The sequence below is a fragment of the Schistocerca nitens genome, chromosome 9 (assembly GCF_023898315.1).
Source record: "Schistocerca nitens isolate TAMUIC-IGC-003100 chromosome 9, iqSchNite1.1, whole genome shotgun sequence".
Lineage (NCBI taxonomy): Eukaryota > Metazoa > Arthropoda > Insecta > Orthoptera > Acrididae > Schistocerca > Schistocerca nitens.
The window spans coordinates 536,233,794-536,248,509 of record NC_064622.1 but is presented as its reverse complement, the minus strand read 5'-3'; positions in this window follow the sequence as shown (position 1 = coordinate 536,248,509).

Genomic DNA, 14,716 nt, shown 5'->3' with positions numbered 1-14,716 from the left:
AGTCTTCTTACGGTCTATGTTTTGAGCGTCTCCAGTGTCACCAGTTTTACATTCCGATGCACCTCTGCAGGTTTACTGTATCCCTTGCACCTTCACAGTGACGATGAAACACAGAAATTGCATCGGAATTAAATATAAACGACACAATGCCGACTTAAGTATATGAAAACTGAGTCTTATTAGGGTCTATGTTCTGAGCGCTTCCTGTATCACCAGTTTTACATTCCGATGCACTTCTGCAGGTTTACTCTATCCCTTGGACCTTCCCATTGCCAACGAAACTCAGAAATTGCATTGGATTTAAATATAAGAGACACAATGCCGACTGAAGTATAGGAAGACTGAATATTCCTACTGTCTATGCTTTGATCGTTTCCTGTGTCACCAGTTTTACATTCCGATGCACCTCTGCACGTTTACTGTATCCATTGGACCTTCCCATTGACGATGAAACACAGAAATTGCATCGGAATTAAATATAAGAGACACAATGCCGACTTAAGTACAGGAACATTAAGTCTTCCTACTGTCTATGTTTTGGGCGTTTCCTGCGTCACCAGTTTTACATTCCGATGCACCTCTGCAGGTTTACTGTATCCATTGGACCTTCCCATTGATGATGAAACACAGAAATTACATCGGAATTAAATATAAGAGACACAACGTTGACTTAAGTACAAGAAAACTGAGTCTTCTTACGGTCTATGCTATGAGCACTTCCTGCGTCACCAGTTTTACATTCCGATGCACCTCTGCAGTGTTACTGTATCCCTTGGACTTTCCCATTGACGATGAAACACAGAAATTGCATCGGAATTAAATATAAGAGACACAATGCCGACTTGAGTACAGAAAGACTGAGTCTTCCTACTGTCTATGTTTTGAGCGTGTCCTGTGTTACCAGTTTTACATTCCGATGCACCTCTGCAGGTTTACTGTTTCCCTTGCATCTTCACAGTGACGATGAAACACAGAAATTGCATCGGAATTAAATATGACAGACACCATGCCGACTTAAGTACAGGAAGATTGAGTCTTCCTACTGTGTATGTTTTGAGCGTTTCCTGCATCACCAATTTTACATTCCGATGCACCTCTGCAGGTTTACTGTATCCATTGGACCTTCCCATTGATGATGAAACACAGAAATTACATCGGAATTAAATATAAGAGACACAACGTTGACTTAAGTACAAGATAACTGAGTCTTCTTAGGGTCTATGTTATGAGCGCTTTCTGTGTCACCAGTTTTACATTCCGATGCACCTCTGCACTGTTACTGTATCCCTTGGACCTTCCCATTGACGATGAAACACAGAAATTGCATCGGAATTAAATATAAGAGACACAATGCCGACTTAAGAACAGGAAGGCTGAGTCTTCCTACTGTCTATGATTTGAGCGTTTCCTGCGTCACCAGTTTTACATTCCGATGCACCCCTGCAGGTTTACTGTATCCATAGGACCTTCCCATTGACGATGAAACACAGAAATTACATCGGAATTAAATATAAGAGACACAACGTTGACTTAAGTACAAGAAAACTGAGTCTTCTTACGGTCTATGTTTTGAGCGTTTCCAGTGTCACCGGTTTTACATTCCGATGCACCTCTGCAGGTTTACTCTATCCCTTGGACCTTCCCATTGCCGACGAAACTCAGAAATTGCATTGGATTTAAATATAAGAGACACAATGCCAACTAAAGTATAGGAAGACTGAATATTCCTACTGTCTATGCTTTGATCGTTTCCTGTGTCACCAGTTTTACATTACGATGCACCTCTGCACGTTTACTGTATCCATTGGACCTTCCCATTGACGATGAAACACAGAAATTGCATCGGAATTAAATATAAGAGACACAATGCCGACTTAAGTACAAGAACATTAAGTCTTCCTACTGTCTATGTTTTGTGCGTTTCCTGCGTCACCAGTTTTACATTCCGATGCACCTCTGCAGGTTTACTGTATCCATTGGACCTTCCCATTGATGATGAAACACAGAAATTACATCGTAATTAAATATAAGAGACACAACATTGACTTAAGTACAAGAAAACTGAGTCTTCTTACGGTCTATGTTTTGAGCGTTTAAAGTGTCACCAGTTTTACATTCTGATGCATCTCTGCAGGTTTACTGTATCCATTGGACCTTCCCATGGACGATGAAACACAGAAATTGCATCGGAATTAATTATAAGAGACACAATGTCGACTTAAGTACAGGAAGATTGAGTCTTCCTACTGTGTATGTTTTGAGCGTTTCCTGCGTCATCAATTTTACATTCCGATGCACCTCTGCAGGTTTACTGTATCCATTGGACCTTCCCATTGACGATGAAACACAGAAATAGCATCGGAATTAAATATAAGAGACACAATGCCGACTTAAGAACAGGAAGGCTGAGTCTTCCTACTGTCTATGTTTTGAGCGTGACCTGTGTCACCAGTTTTACATTCCGATGCACCTCTGCAGGTTTACTGTATCCCTTGTATCTTCCCATTGACGATGAAACACAGAAATTGCATCGGAATTAAATATAAGAGACACAACGTCGACTTAAGTACAGGAACATTGTGTCTTCCTACTGTCTATGTTTTGAGCGTTTCCTGCATCACCAGTTTTACATTCCGATGCACCTCTGCAGTGTTACTGTTTCCCTTGGACTTTCCCATTGACGATGAAACACAGAAATGGCATCGGAATTAAATATAAGAGACACAATGCCGACTTGAGTACAGAAAGACCTCTGCAGGTTTACTGTATCCATTGGACCTTCCCATTGACGATGATACACAGAAATAGCATCGGAATTAAATATAAGAGACACAATGCCGACTTAAGAACAGGAAGGCTGAGTCTTCCTACTGTCTATGATTTGAGCGTTTCCTGCGTCACCAGTTTTACAATCCAATGCACCCCTGCAGGTTTACTGTATCCATAGGACCTTCCCATTGACGATGAAACACAGAAATTACATCGGAATTAAATATAAGAGACACAACGTTGACTTAAGTACAAGAAAACTGAGTCTTCTTACGGTCTATGTTTTGAGCGTTTCCAGTGTCACCAGTTTTACATTGCGATGCACCTCTGCAGGTTTACTGTATCCATTGGACCTTCCCATGGACGATGAAACACAGAAATTGCATCGGAATTAAATATAAACGACACAATGCCGACTTAAGTACAAGAAAACTGAGTCTTCTTTGTGTCTATGTTATGAGCGCTTCCTGTGTCACCAGTTTTTCATTCCGATGCACGTCTGCAGGTTTACTGTATCCCTTGGACCTTCCCATTGACGATGAAACACAGAAATTGCATCGGAATTAAATATAAGAGACACAATGCCGACTTAAGAACAGGAAGGCTGAGTCTTCCTACTGTCTATGATTTGAGCGTTTCCTGCGTCACCAGTTTTACATTCCAATGCACCCCTGCAGGTTTACTGTATCCATAGGACCTTCCCATTGACGATGAAACACAGAAATTACATCGGAATTAAATATAAGAGACACAACGTTGACTTAAGTACAAGAAAACTGAGTCTTCTTACGGTCTATGTTTTGAGCGTCTCCAGTGTCACCAGTTTTACATTCCGATGCACCTCTGCAGGTTTACTGTATCCCTTGCACCTTCACAGTGACGATGAAACACAGAAATTGCATCGGAATAAAATATAAACGACACAATGCCGACTTAAGTATATGAAAACTGAGTCTTATTAGGGTCTATGTTATGAGCGCTTCTTGTATCACCAGTTTTACATTCCGATGCACTTCTGCAGGTTTACTCTATCCCTTGGACCTTCCCATTGCCAACGAAACTCAGAAATTGCATTGGATTTAAATATAAGAGACACAATGCCGACTGAAGTATAGGAAGACTGAATATTCCTACTGTCTATGCTTTGATCGTTTCCTGTGTCACCAGTTTTACATTCCGATGCACCTCTGCACGTTTACTGTATCCATTGGACCTTCCCATTGATGATGAAACGCAGAAATTGCATCGGAATTAAATATAAGAGACACAACCTTGACTTAAGTACAAGAAAACTGAGTCTTCCTACTGTCTATGTTTTGGGCGTTTCCTGCGTCACCAGTTTTACATTCCGATGCACGTCTGCAGTGTTACTGTATCCCTTGGACCTTCCCATTGACGACGAAACACAGAATTTGCATCGGAATTAAATATAAGAGACACAATGCCGACATAAGTACAGAAAAACTGAGTCTTCCTACTGTCTATGTTTTGAGCGTGTCCTGTGTTACCAGTTTTAAATTCCGATGTACCTCTGCAGGTTTACTGTATCCCTTGCACCTTCACAGTGACGATGAAACACAGAAATTGCATCGGATTTTAATATAAGAGACACAATGCCGACTAAAGTACAGGAAGATTGAGTCTTCCTACTGTGTATGATTTGAGCGTTTCCTGCGTCACCAATTTTACATTCCGATGCACCTCTGCAGGATTACTGTATCCATCGGACCTTCCCATTGACGATGATACACAGAAATAGCATCGGATTTAAATATAAGAGACACAATGCCGACCTAAGAACAGGAAGGCTGAGTCTTCCTACTGTCTATGTTTTGAGCGTTTCCTGTGTCACCAGTTTTACATTCCGATGCACCTCTCCAGGATTACTGTATCCCTTGGATATTCCCATTGTCGATGAAATACAGAAATTGCATCGGAATTAAATATAAGAGACACAATGCCGACTTAAGCACAGGAACATTGTGTCTTCCTACTGTCTATGTTTTGAGCGTTTCCTGCGTCACCAGTTTCACATTCCGATTCACCTCTGCAGGTTTACTGTATCCATTGGACCTTCCCATTGATGATGAAACACAGAAATTACATCGTAATTAAATATAAGAGACACAACCTTGACTTAAGTACAAGAAAACTGAGTCTTCTTACGGTCTATGTTTTGAGCGTTTCCAGTGTCACCAGTTTTACATTCCGATGCACCTCTGCAGGTTTACTGTATTCCTTGGACTTTTCCATTGACGATGAAACACAGAAATTGCATCGGAATTAAATATAAGAGACACAATGCCGACTTAGGTACAGGAAGACTTGAGTCTTCCTACTGTCTATGTTTTGAGCGTGTCCTGTGTCACCTGTTTTACATTCCGATGCACCTCTGCAGGTTTACTGTATCCCTTGCACCTTCACAGTGACGATTAAACACAGAAATTGCAACGGAATTAAATATAAACGACACAATGCCGACATAAGTACAAGAAAACTGAGTCTTCTTAGGGTCTATGTTATGAGCGCTTTCTGTGTCACCAGTTTTACATTCCGATGCACCTCTGCAGTGTTACTGTATCCCTTGGACCTTCCCATTGACGATGAAACACAGAAATTGCATCGGAATTAAATATAAGAGACACAATGCCGACTTAAGTACAGAAAGACTCAGTCTTCTTACTGTCTATGTTTTGAGCGTGTCCTGTGTCACCAGTCTTACATTCCGATGCACCTCTGCAGGTTTACTGTATACCTTGCACCTTCACAGTGACGATGAAACACAGAAATTGCATCGGAATTAAATATAAAAGACACAATGCCGACTTAAGTACAAGAAAACTGAGTCTTATTAGGTTCTATGTTATGAGCGCTTCCTGTGTCACCAGTTTTACATTCCGATGCACCTCTGCAGGGTTACTGTTTCCCTTGGGCCTTCCCATTGTCGATGAAACACAGAAATTGCATCTAAATTAAATATAAGAGACACAATGCCGACATCAGTACAAGAAAACTGAGTCTTCTTAGGGTCTATGTTTTTACCGCTTCCTGTATCACCAGTTATAAATTCCGATGCACCTCTGCAGGTTTACTCTATCCCTTGGACCTTCCCATTGCCGACGAAACTCAGAAATTGCATTGGATTTAAATATAAGAGACACAATGCCGACTGAAGTATAGGAAGACTGAATATTCCTACTGTCTATGCTTTGATCGTTTCCTGTGTCACCAGTTTTACATTCCGATGCACCTCTGCACGTTTACTGTATCCATTGGACCTTCCCATTGACGATGAAACACAGAAATTGCATCGGAATTAAATATAAGAGACACAATGCCGACTTAAGTACAGGAACATCAAGTCTTCCTACTGTCTATGTTTTGTGCGTTTCCTGCGTCACCAGTTTTACATTCCGATGCACCTCTGCAGGTTTACTGTATCCATTGGACTTTCCCATTGATGATGAAACACAGAAATTACACCGTAATTAAATATAAGAGACACAACATTGACTTAAGTACAAGAAAACTGAGTCTTCTTACGGTCTATGTTTTGAGCGTTTCCAGTGTTACCAGTTTTACATTCTGATGCATCTCTGCAGGTTTACTGTATCCATTGGACCTTCCCATGGACGATGAAACACAGAAATTGCATCGGAATTAATTATAAGAGACACAATGTCGACTTAAGTACAGGAAGATTGAGTCTTCCTACTGTGTATGTTTTGAGCGTTTCCTGCGTCATCAATTTTACATTCCGATGCACCTCTGCAGGTTTACTGTATCCATATGACCTTCCCATTGACGATGAAACACAGAAATAGCATCGGAATTAAATATAAGAGACACAATGCCGACTTAAGAACAGGAAGGCTGAGTCTTCCTACTGTCTATGTTTTGAGCGTGTCCTGTGTCACCAGTTTTACATTCCGATGCACCTCTGCAGGTTTACTGTATCCCTTGTATCTTCCCATTGACGATGAAACACAGAAATTGCATCGGTATTAAATATAAGAGACACAATGCCGGCTTAAGTACAGGAACATTGAGTCTTCCTACTGTCTATGTTTAGAGCATTTCCTGCGTCACCAGTTTTACATTCCGATGCACCTCTGCGGGTTTACTGTATCCATTGGACCTTCCCATGGACGATGAAACACAGAAATTGCATCGGAATTAAATATAAGAGACACAATGTCGACTTAGGTACAGGAAGACTGAGTCTTCCTACTGTCTATATTTGAGCGTGTCCTGTGTCACCAGTTTTTCATTCCGATGCACCTCTGCAGGTTTACTGTATCCCTTGCACCTTCACAGTGACGATGAAACACAGAAATTGCATCGGAATTAAATATAAAAGACACAATGCCAACTTAAGTACAAGAAAACTGAGTCTTCTTAGGGTCTATGTTATGAGCGCTTCCTGCGTCACCAGTTTTACATTCCGATGCACCTCTGCAGTGTTACTGTATCCCTTGGACTTTCCCATTGACGATGAAACACAGAAATTGCATCGGAATTAAATATAAGAGACACAATGCTGACTTGAGTACAGAAAGACTGAGTCTTCCTACTGTCTATGTTTTGAGCGTGTCCTGTGTTACCAGTTTTACATTCCGATGCACCTCTGCAGGTTTACTGTTTCCATTGCACCTTCACAGTGACGATGAAACACAGAAATTGCATCGGAATTAAATATGAGAGACACAATGCCGACGTAAGTACAGGAAGATTGAGTCTTCCTACTGTGTATGTTTTGAGCGTTTCCTGCGTCACCAATTTTACATTCCGATGCACCTCTGCAGGTTTACTGTATCCATTGGACCTTCCCATGGACGATGAAACACAGAAATTGCATCGGAATTAAATATAAGAGGCAAAATGCCGACTAAGGTACAGGAAGACTGAGTCTTCCTACTGTCTACGTTTTCAGCGTTACCTGTGTCACCAGTTTTACATTCCGATGCACCTCTGCAGGTTTACTGTATCCCTTGCACCTTCACAGTGACGATGAAACACAGAAATTGCATCGGAATTAAATATAAAAGTCACAATGCCGACTTAAGTATAAGAAAACTGAGTCTTATTAGGGCCTATGTTATGAGCGCTTCCTGTGTCACCAGTTTTACATTCCCATGCACCTCTGCAGGGTTACTGTTTCCCTTGGGCCTTCCCATTGTCGATGAAACACAGAAATTGCATCTAAATTACATATAAGAGACACAATGCCGACATCAGTACAAGAAAACTGAGTCTTCTTAGGGTCTATGTTTTGACCGCTTCCTGTATCACCAGTTTTACATTCCGATGCACCTCTGCAGGTTTACTCTATCCCTTGGACCTTCCCATTGCCGACGAAACTCAGAAATTGCATTGGATTTAAATATAAGAGACACAATGCCGACTGAAGTATAGGAAGACTGAATATTCCTACTGTCTATGCTTTGATCGTTTCCTGTGTCACCAGTTTTACATTCCGATGCACCTCTGCACGTTTACTGTATCCATTGGACCTTCCCATTGACGATGAAACACAGAAATTGCATCGGAATTAAATATAAGAGACACAACCTTGACTTAAGTACAAGAAAACTGAGTCTTCCTACTGTCTATGTTTTGGGCGTTTCCTGCGTCACCAGTTTTACATTCCGATGCACGTCTGCAGTGTTACTGTATCCCTTGGACCTTCCCATTGACGATGAAACACAGAAATTGCATCGGAATTAAATATAAGAGACACAATGCCGACTTAAGTACAGGAAGATTTAGTCTTCCTACTGTGTATGATTTGAGCGCTTCCTGCGTCACCAATTTTACATTCCGATGCACCTCTGCAGGTTTACTGTATCCATTGGACCTTCCCATTGACGATGATACACAGAAATAGCATCGGATTTAAATATAAGAGACACAATGCCGACCTAAGAACAGGAAGGCTGAGTCTTCCTAGTGTCTATGTTTTGTGCGTTTCCTGTGTCACCAGTTTTACATTCCGATGCACCTCTCCAGGATTACTGTATCCCTTGGATATTCCCATTGTCGATGAAATACAGAAATTGCATCGGAATTAAATATAAGAGACACAATGCCGACTTAAGTACAGGAACATTGTGTCTTCCCTCTGTCTATGTTTTGAGCGTTTCCTGCGTCACCAGTTTTACATTCCGATGCACCTCTGCAGGTTTACTGTATCCATTGGACCTTCCCATTGATGATGAAACACAGAAATTACATCGTAATTAAATATAAGAGACACAACATTGACTTAAGTACAAGAAAACTGAGTATTCTTACGGTCTATGTTTTGAGCGTTTCCAGTGTTACCAGTTTTACATTCTGATGCATCTCTGCAGGTTTACTGTATCAATTGGACCTTCCCATGGACGATGATACACAGAAATTGCATCGGAATTAATTATAAGAGACACAATGTCGACTTAAGTACAGGAAGATTGAGTCTTCCTACTGTGTATGTTTTGAGCGTTTCCTGCGTCATCAATTTTACATTCCGATGCACCTCTGCAGGTTTACTGTATCCATTGGACCTTCCCATGGACGATGAAACACAGAAATAGCATCGGAATTAAATATAAGAGACACAATGCCGACTTAAGAACAGGAAGGCTGAGTCTTCCTACAGTCTATGTTTTGAGCGTGTCCTGTGTCACCAGTTTTACATTCCGATGCACCTCTGCAGGTTTACTGTATCCCTTGTATCTTACCATTGACAACGAAACACAGAAATTGCATCGATATTAAATATAAGAGACACAATGCCGGCTTAAGTACAGGAACATTGAGTCTTCCTACTGTCTATGTTTTGAGCATTTCCTGCGTCACCAGTTTTACATTCCGATGCACCTCTGCAGGTTTACTGTATCCATTGGACCTTCCCATGGACGATGAAACACAGAAATTGCATCGGAAATAAATATAAGAGACACAATGTCGACTTAGGTACAGGAAGACTGAGTCTTCCTACTGTCTATGTTTGAGCGTGTCCTGTGTCACCAGTTTTTCATTCCGATGCACCTCTGCAGGTTTACTGTATCCCTTGCACCTTCACAGTGACGATGAAACACAGAAATTGCATCGGAATTAAATATAAAAGACACAATGCCAACTTAAGTACAAGAAAACTGAGTCTTCTTAGGGTCTATGTTATGAGCGCTTCCTGCGTCACCAGTTTTACATTCCGATGCACCTCTGCAGTGTTACTGTATCCCTTGGACTTTCCCATTGACGATGAAACACAGAAATTGCATCGGAATTAAATATAAGAGACACAATGCCGACCTAAGAACAGGAAGGCTGAGTCTTCCTACTGTCTATGTTTTGAGCGTTTCCTGTGTCACCAGTTTTACATTCCGATGCACCTCTCAAGGATTACTGTATCCCTTGGATATTCCCACTGTCGATGAAATACAGAAATTGCATCGGAATTAAATATAAGAGACACAATGCCGACTTATGTACACGAACATTGTGTCTTCCTACTGTCTATGTTTTGAGCGTTTCCTGCGTCACCAGTTTTACATTCCGATGCACCTCTGCAGGTTTACTGTATCCATTGGACCTTCACAGTGACGATGAAACACAGAAATTGCATCGGAATTAAATATAAAAAACACAATGCCGACTTAAGTACAAGAAAACTGAGTCTTATTAGGGTCTATGTTATGAGCGCTTCCTGTGTCACCAGTTTTACATTCCGATGCACCTCTGCAGGGTTACTGTTTCCCTTGGGCCTTCCCATTGTCGATGAAACACAGAAATTGCATCTAAATTAAATATAAGAGACACAATGCCGACATCAGTACAAGAAAACTGAGTCTTCTTAGGGTCTATGTTTTGACCGCTTCCTGTATCACCAGTTTTACATTCCGATGCACCTCTGCAGGTTTACTCTATCCCTTGGACCTTCCCATTGCCGACGAAACTCAGAAATTGCATTGGATTTAAATATAAGAAACACAATGCCGACTGAAGTATAGGAAGACTGAATATTCCTACTGTCTATGCTTTGATCGTTTCCTGTGTCACCAGTTTTACATTCCGATGCACCTCTGCACGTTTACTGTATCCATTGGACCTTCCCATTGACGATGAAACACAGACATTGCATCGGAATTAAATATAAGAGACACAATGCCGACATAAGTACAGGAACATTAAGTCTTCCTACTGTCTATGTTTTGTGCGTTTCCTGCGTCACCAGTTTTACATTCCGATGCACCTCTGCAGGTTTACTGTATCCATTGGACCTTCCCATTGATGATGAAACACAGAAATTACATCGTAATTAAATATAAGAGACACAACATTGACTTAAGTACAAGAAAACTGAGCCTTCTTACGGTCTATGTTTTGAGCGTTTCCAGTGTTACCAGTTTTACATTCTGATGCATCTCTACAGGTTTACTGTATCCATTGGACCTTCCCATGGACGATGAAACACAGAAATTGCATCGGAATTAATTATAAGAGACACAATGTCGACTTAAGTACAGGAAGATTGAGTCTTCCTAGTGTGTATGTTTTGAGCGTTTCCTGCGTCATCAATTTTACATTCCGATGCACCTCTGCAGGTTTACTGTATCCATTGGACCTTCCCATTGACGATGAAACACAGAAATAGCATCGGAATTAAATATAAGAGACACAATGCCGACTTAAGAACAGGAAGGCTGAGACTTCCTACTGTCTATGTTTTGAGCGTGTCCTGTGTCACCAGTTTTACATTCCGATGCACCTCTGCTGGTTTACTGTATCCCTTGTATCTTCCCATTGACGATGAAACACAGAAATTGCATCGGTATTAAATATAAGAGACACAATGCCGGCTTAAGTACAGGAACATTGAGTCTTCCTACTGTCTATGTTTTGAGCATTTCCTGCGTCACCAGTTTTACTTTCCGATGCACCTCTGCAGGTTTACTGTATCCATTGGACCTTCCCATGGACGATGAAACACAGAAATTGCATCGGAATTAAATATAAGAGACACAATGTCGACTTAGGTAGAGGAAGACTGAGTCTTCCTACTGTCTATGTTTGAGCGTGTCGTGTGTCACCAGTTTTTCATTCCGATGCACCTCTGCAGGTTTACTGTATCCCTTGCAGCTTCACAGTGACGATGAAACACAGAAATTGCATCGGAATTAAATATAAAAGACACAATGCCGACTTAAGTATAAGAAAACTGAGTCTTATTAGGGTCTATGTTATGAGCGCTTCCTGTGTCACCAGTTTTACATTCCGATGCACCTCTGCAGGGTTACTGTTTCCCTTGGGCCTTCCCATTGTCGATGAAACACAGAAATTGCATCTACATTACATATAAGAGACACAATGCGGACATCAGTACAAGAAAACTGAGTCTTCTTAGGGTCTATGTTTTGACCGCTTCCTGTATCACCAGTTTTACATTCCGATGCACCTCTGCAGGTTTACTCTATCCCTTGGACCTTCCCATTGCCGACGAAACTCAGAAATTGCATTGGATTTAAATATAAGAGACACAATGCCGACTGAAGTATAGGAAGATTGAGTCATCCTACTGTGTATGATTTGAGCATTTCCTGCGTCACCAATTTTACATTCCGATGCACCTCTGCAGGTTTACTGTATCCATTGGACCTTCCCATTGACGATGATACACAGAAATAGCATCGGATTTAAATATAAGAGACACAATGCCGACCTAAGAACAGGAAGGCTGAGTCTTCCTACTGTCTATGTTTTGAGCGTTTCCTGTGTCACCAGTTTTACATTCCGATGCACCTCTCCAGGATTACTGTATCCCTTGGATATTCCCATTGTCGATGAAATACAGAAATTGCATCGGAATTAAATGTAAGAGACACAATGCCGACTTAAGTACAGGAACATTGTGTCTTCCTACTGTCTATGTTTTGAGCGTTTCCTGCGTCACCAGTTTTACATTCCGATGCACCTCTGCAGGTTTACTGTATCCATTGGACCTTCCCATTGATAATGAAACACAGAAATTACATCGTAATTAAATATAAGAGACACAACCTTGACTTAAGTACAAGAAAACTGAGTCTTCTTACGGTCTATGTTTTGAGCGTTTCCAGTGTCACCAGTTTTACATTCCGATGCACCTCTGCAGGTTTACTGTATCCACTGGACCTTCCCATGGACGATGAAAAACAGAAATTGCATCGGAATGAAATATAAGAGACACAATGCCGACTTAGGTACAGGAAGACTTGAGTCTTCCTACTGTCTATGTTTTGAGCGTGTCCTGTGTCACCTGTTTTACATTCCGATGCACGTCTGCATGTTTACTGCATCCCTTCCACCTTCACAGTGACGACTAAACACAGAAATTGCAACGGAATTAAATATAAACGACACAATGCCGACATAAGTACAAGAAAACTGAGTCTTCTTAGGGTCTATGTTATGAGCGCTTTCTGTGTCACCAGTTTTACATTCGGATGCACCTCTGCAGTGTCACTGTATCCCTTGGACCTTCCCATTGACGATGAAACACAGAAATTGCATCGGAATTAAATATAAGAGACACAATGCCGACTTAAGTACAGAAAGACTCAGTCTTCTTACTGTCTATGTTTTGAGCGTGTCGTGTGTCACCAGTCTTACATTCCGATGCACCTCTGCAGGTTTACTGTATCCCTTGCACCTTCACAGTGACGATGAAACACAGAAATTGCATCGGAATTAAATATAAAAAACACAATGCCGACATCAGTACAAGAAAACTGAGTCTTCTTAGGGTCTATGTTTTGACCGCTTCCTGTATCACCAGTTTTACATTCCGATGCACCTCTGCAGGTTTACTCTATCCCTTGGACCATCCCATTGCCGACGAAACTCAGAAATTGCATTGGATTCAAATATAAGAGACACAATGCCGACTGAAGTATAGGAAGACTGAATATTCCTACTGTCTATGCTTTGATCGTTTCCTGTGTCACCAGTTTTACATTCCGATGCACCTCTGCACGTTTACTGTATCCATTGGACCTTTCCATTGACGATGAAACACAGAAATTGCATCGGAATTAAATATAAGAGACACAATGCCGACTTAAGTACAGGAACATTAAGTCTTCCTACTGTCTATGTTTTGTGCGCTTCCTGCGTCACCAGTTTTACATTCCGATGCACCTCTGCAGGTTTACTGTATCCATTGGACCTTCCCATTGATGATGAAACACAGAAATTACATCGTAATTAAATATAAGAGACACAACATTGACTTAAGTACAAGAAAACTGAGTCTTCTTACGGTCTATGTTTTGAGCGTTTCCAGTGTTACCAGTTTTACATTCTGATGCATCTCTGCAGGTTTACTGTATCCATTGGACCTTCCCATGGACGATGAAACACAGAAATTGCATCGGAATTAATTATATGAGACACAATGTCGACTTAAGTACAGGAAGATTGAGTCTTCCTACTGTGTATGTTTTGAGCGTTTCCTGCGTCATCAATTTTACATTCCGATGCACCTCTGCAGGTTTACTGTATCCATTGGACTTCCCATGGACGATGAAAAACAGAAATTGCATCGGAATTAAATATAAGAGACACAATGCCGGCTTAAGTACAGGAACATTGAGTCTTCCTACTGTCTATGTTTTGAGCATTTCCTGCGTCACCAGTTTTACATTCCGATGCACCTCTGCAGGTTTACTGTATCCATTGGACCTTCCCATTGACGATGAAACACAGAAATAGCATCGGAATTAAATATAAGAGACACAATGCCGACTTAAGAAAAGGAAGGCTGAGTCTTCCTACTGTCTATGTTTTGAGCGTGTCCTGTGTCACCAGTCTTACATTCCGATGCACCTCTGCAGGTTTACTGTATCCCTTGTATCTTCCCATTGACGATGAAACACAGAAATTGCATCGGTATTAAATATAAGAGACACAATGCCGGCTCAAGTAC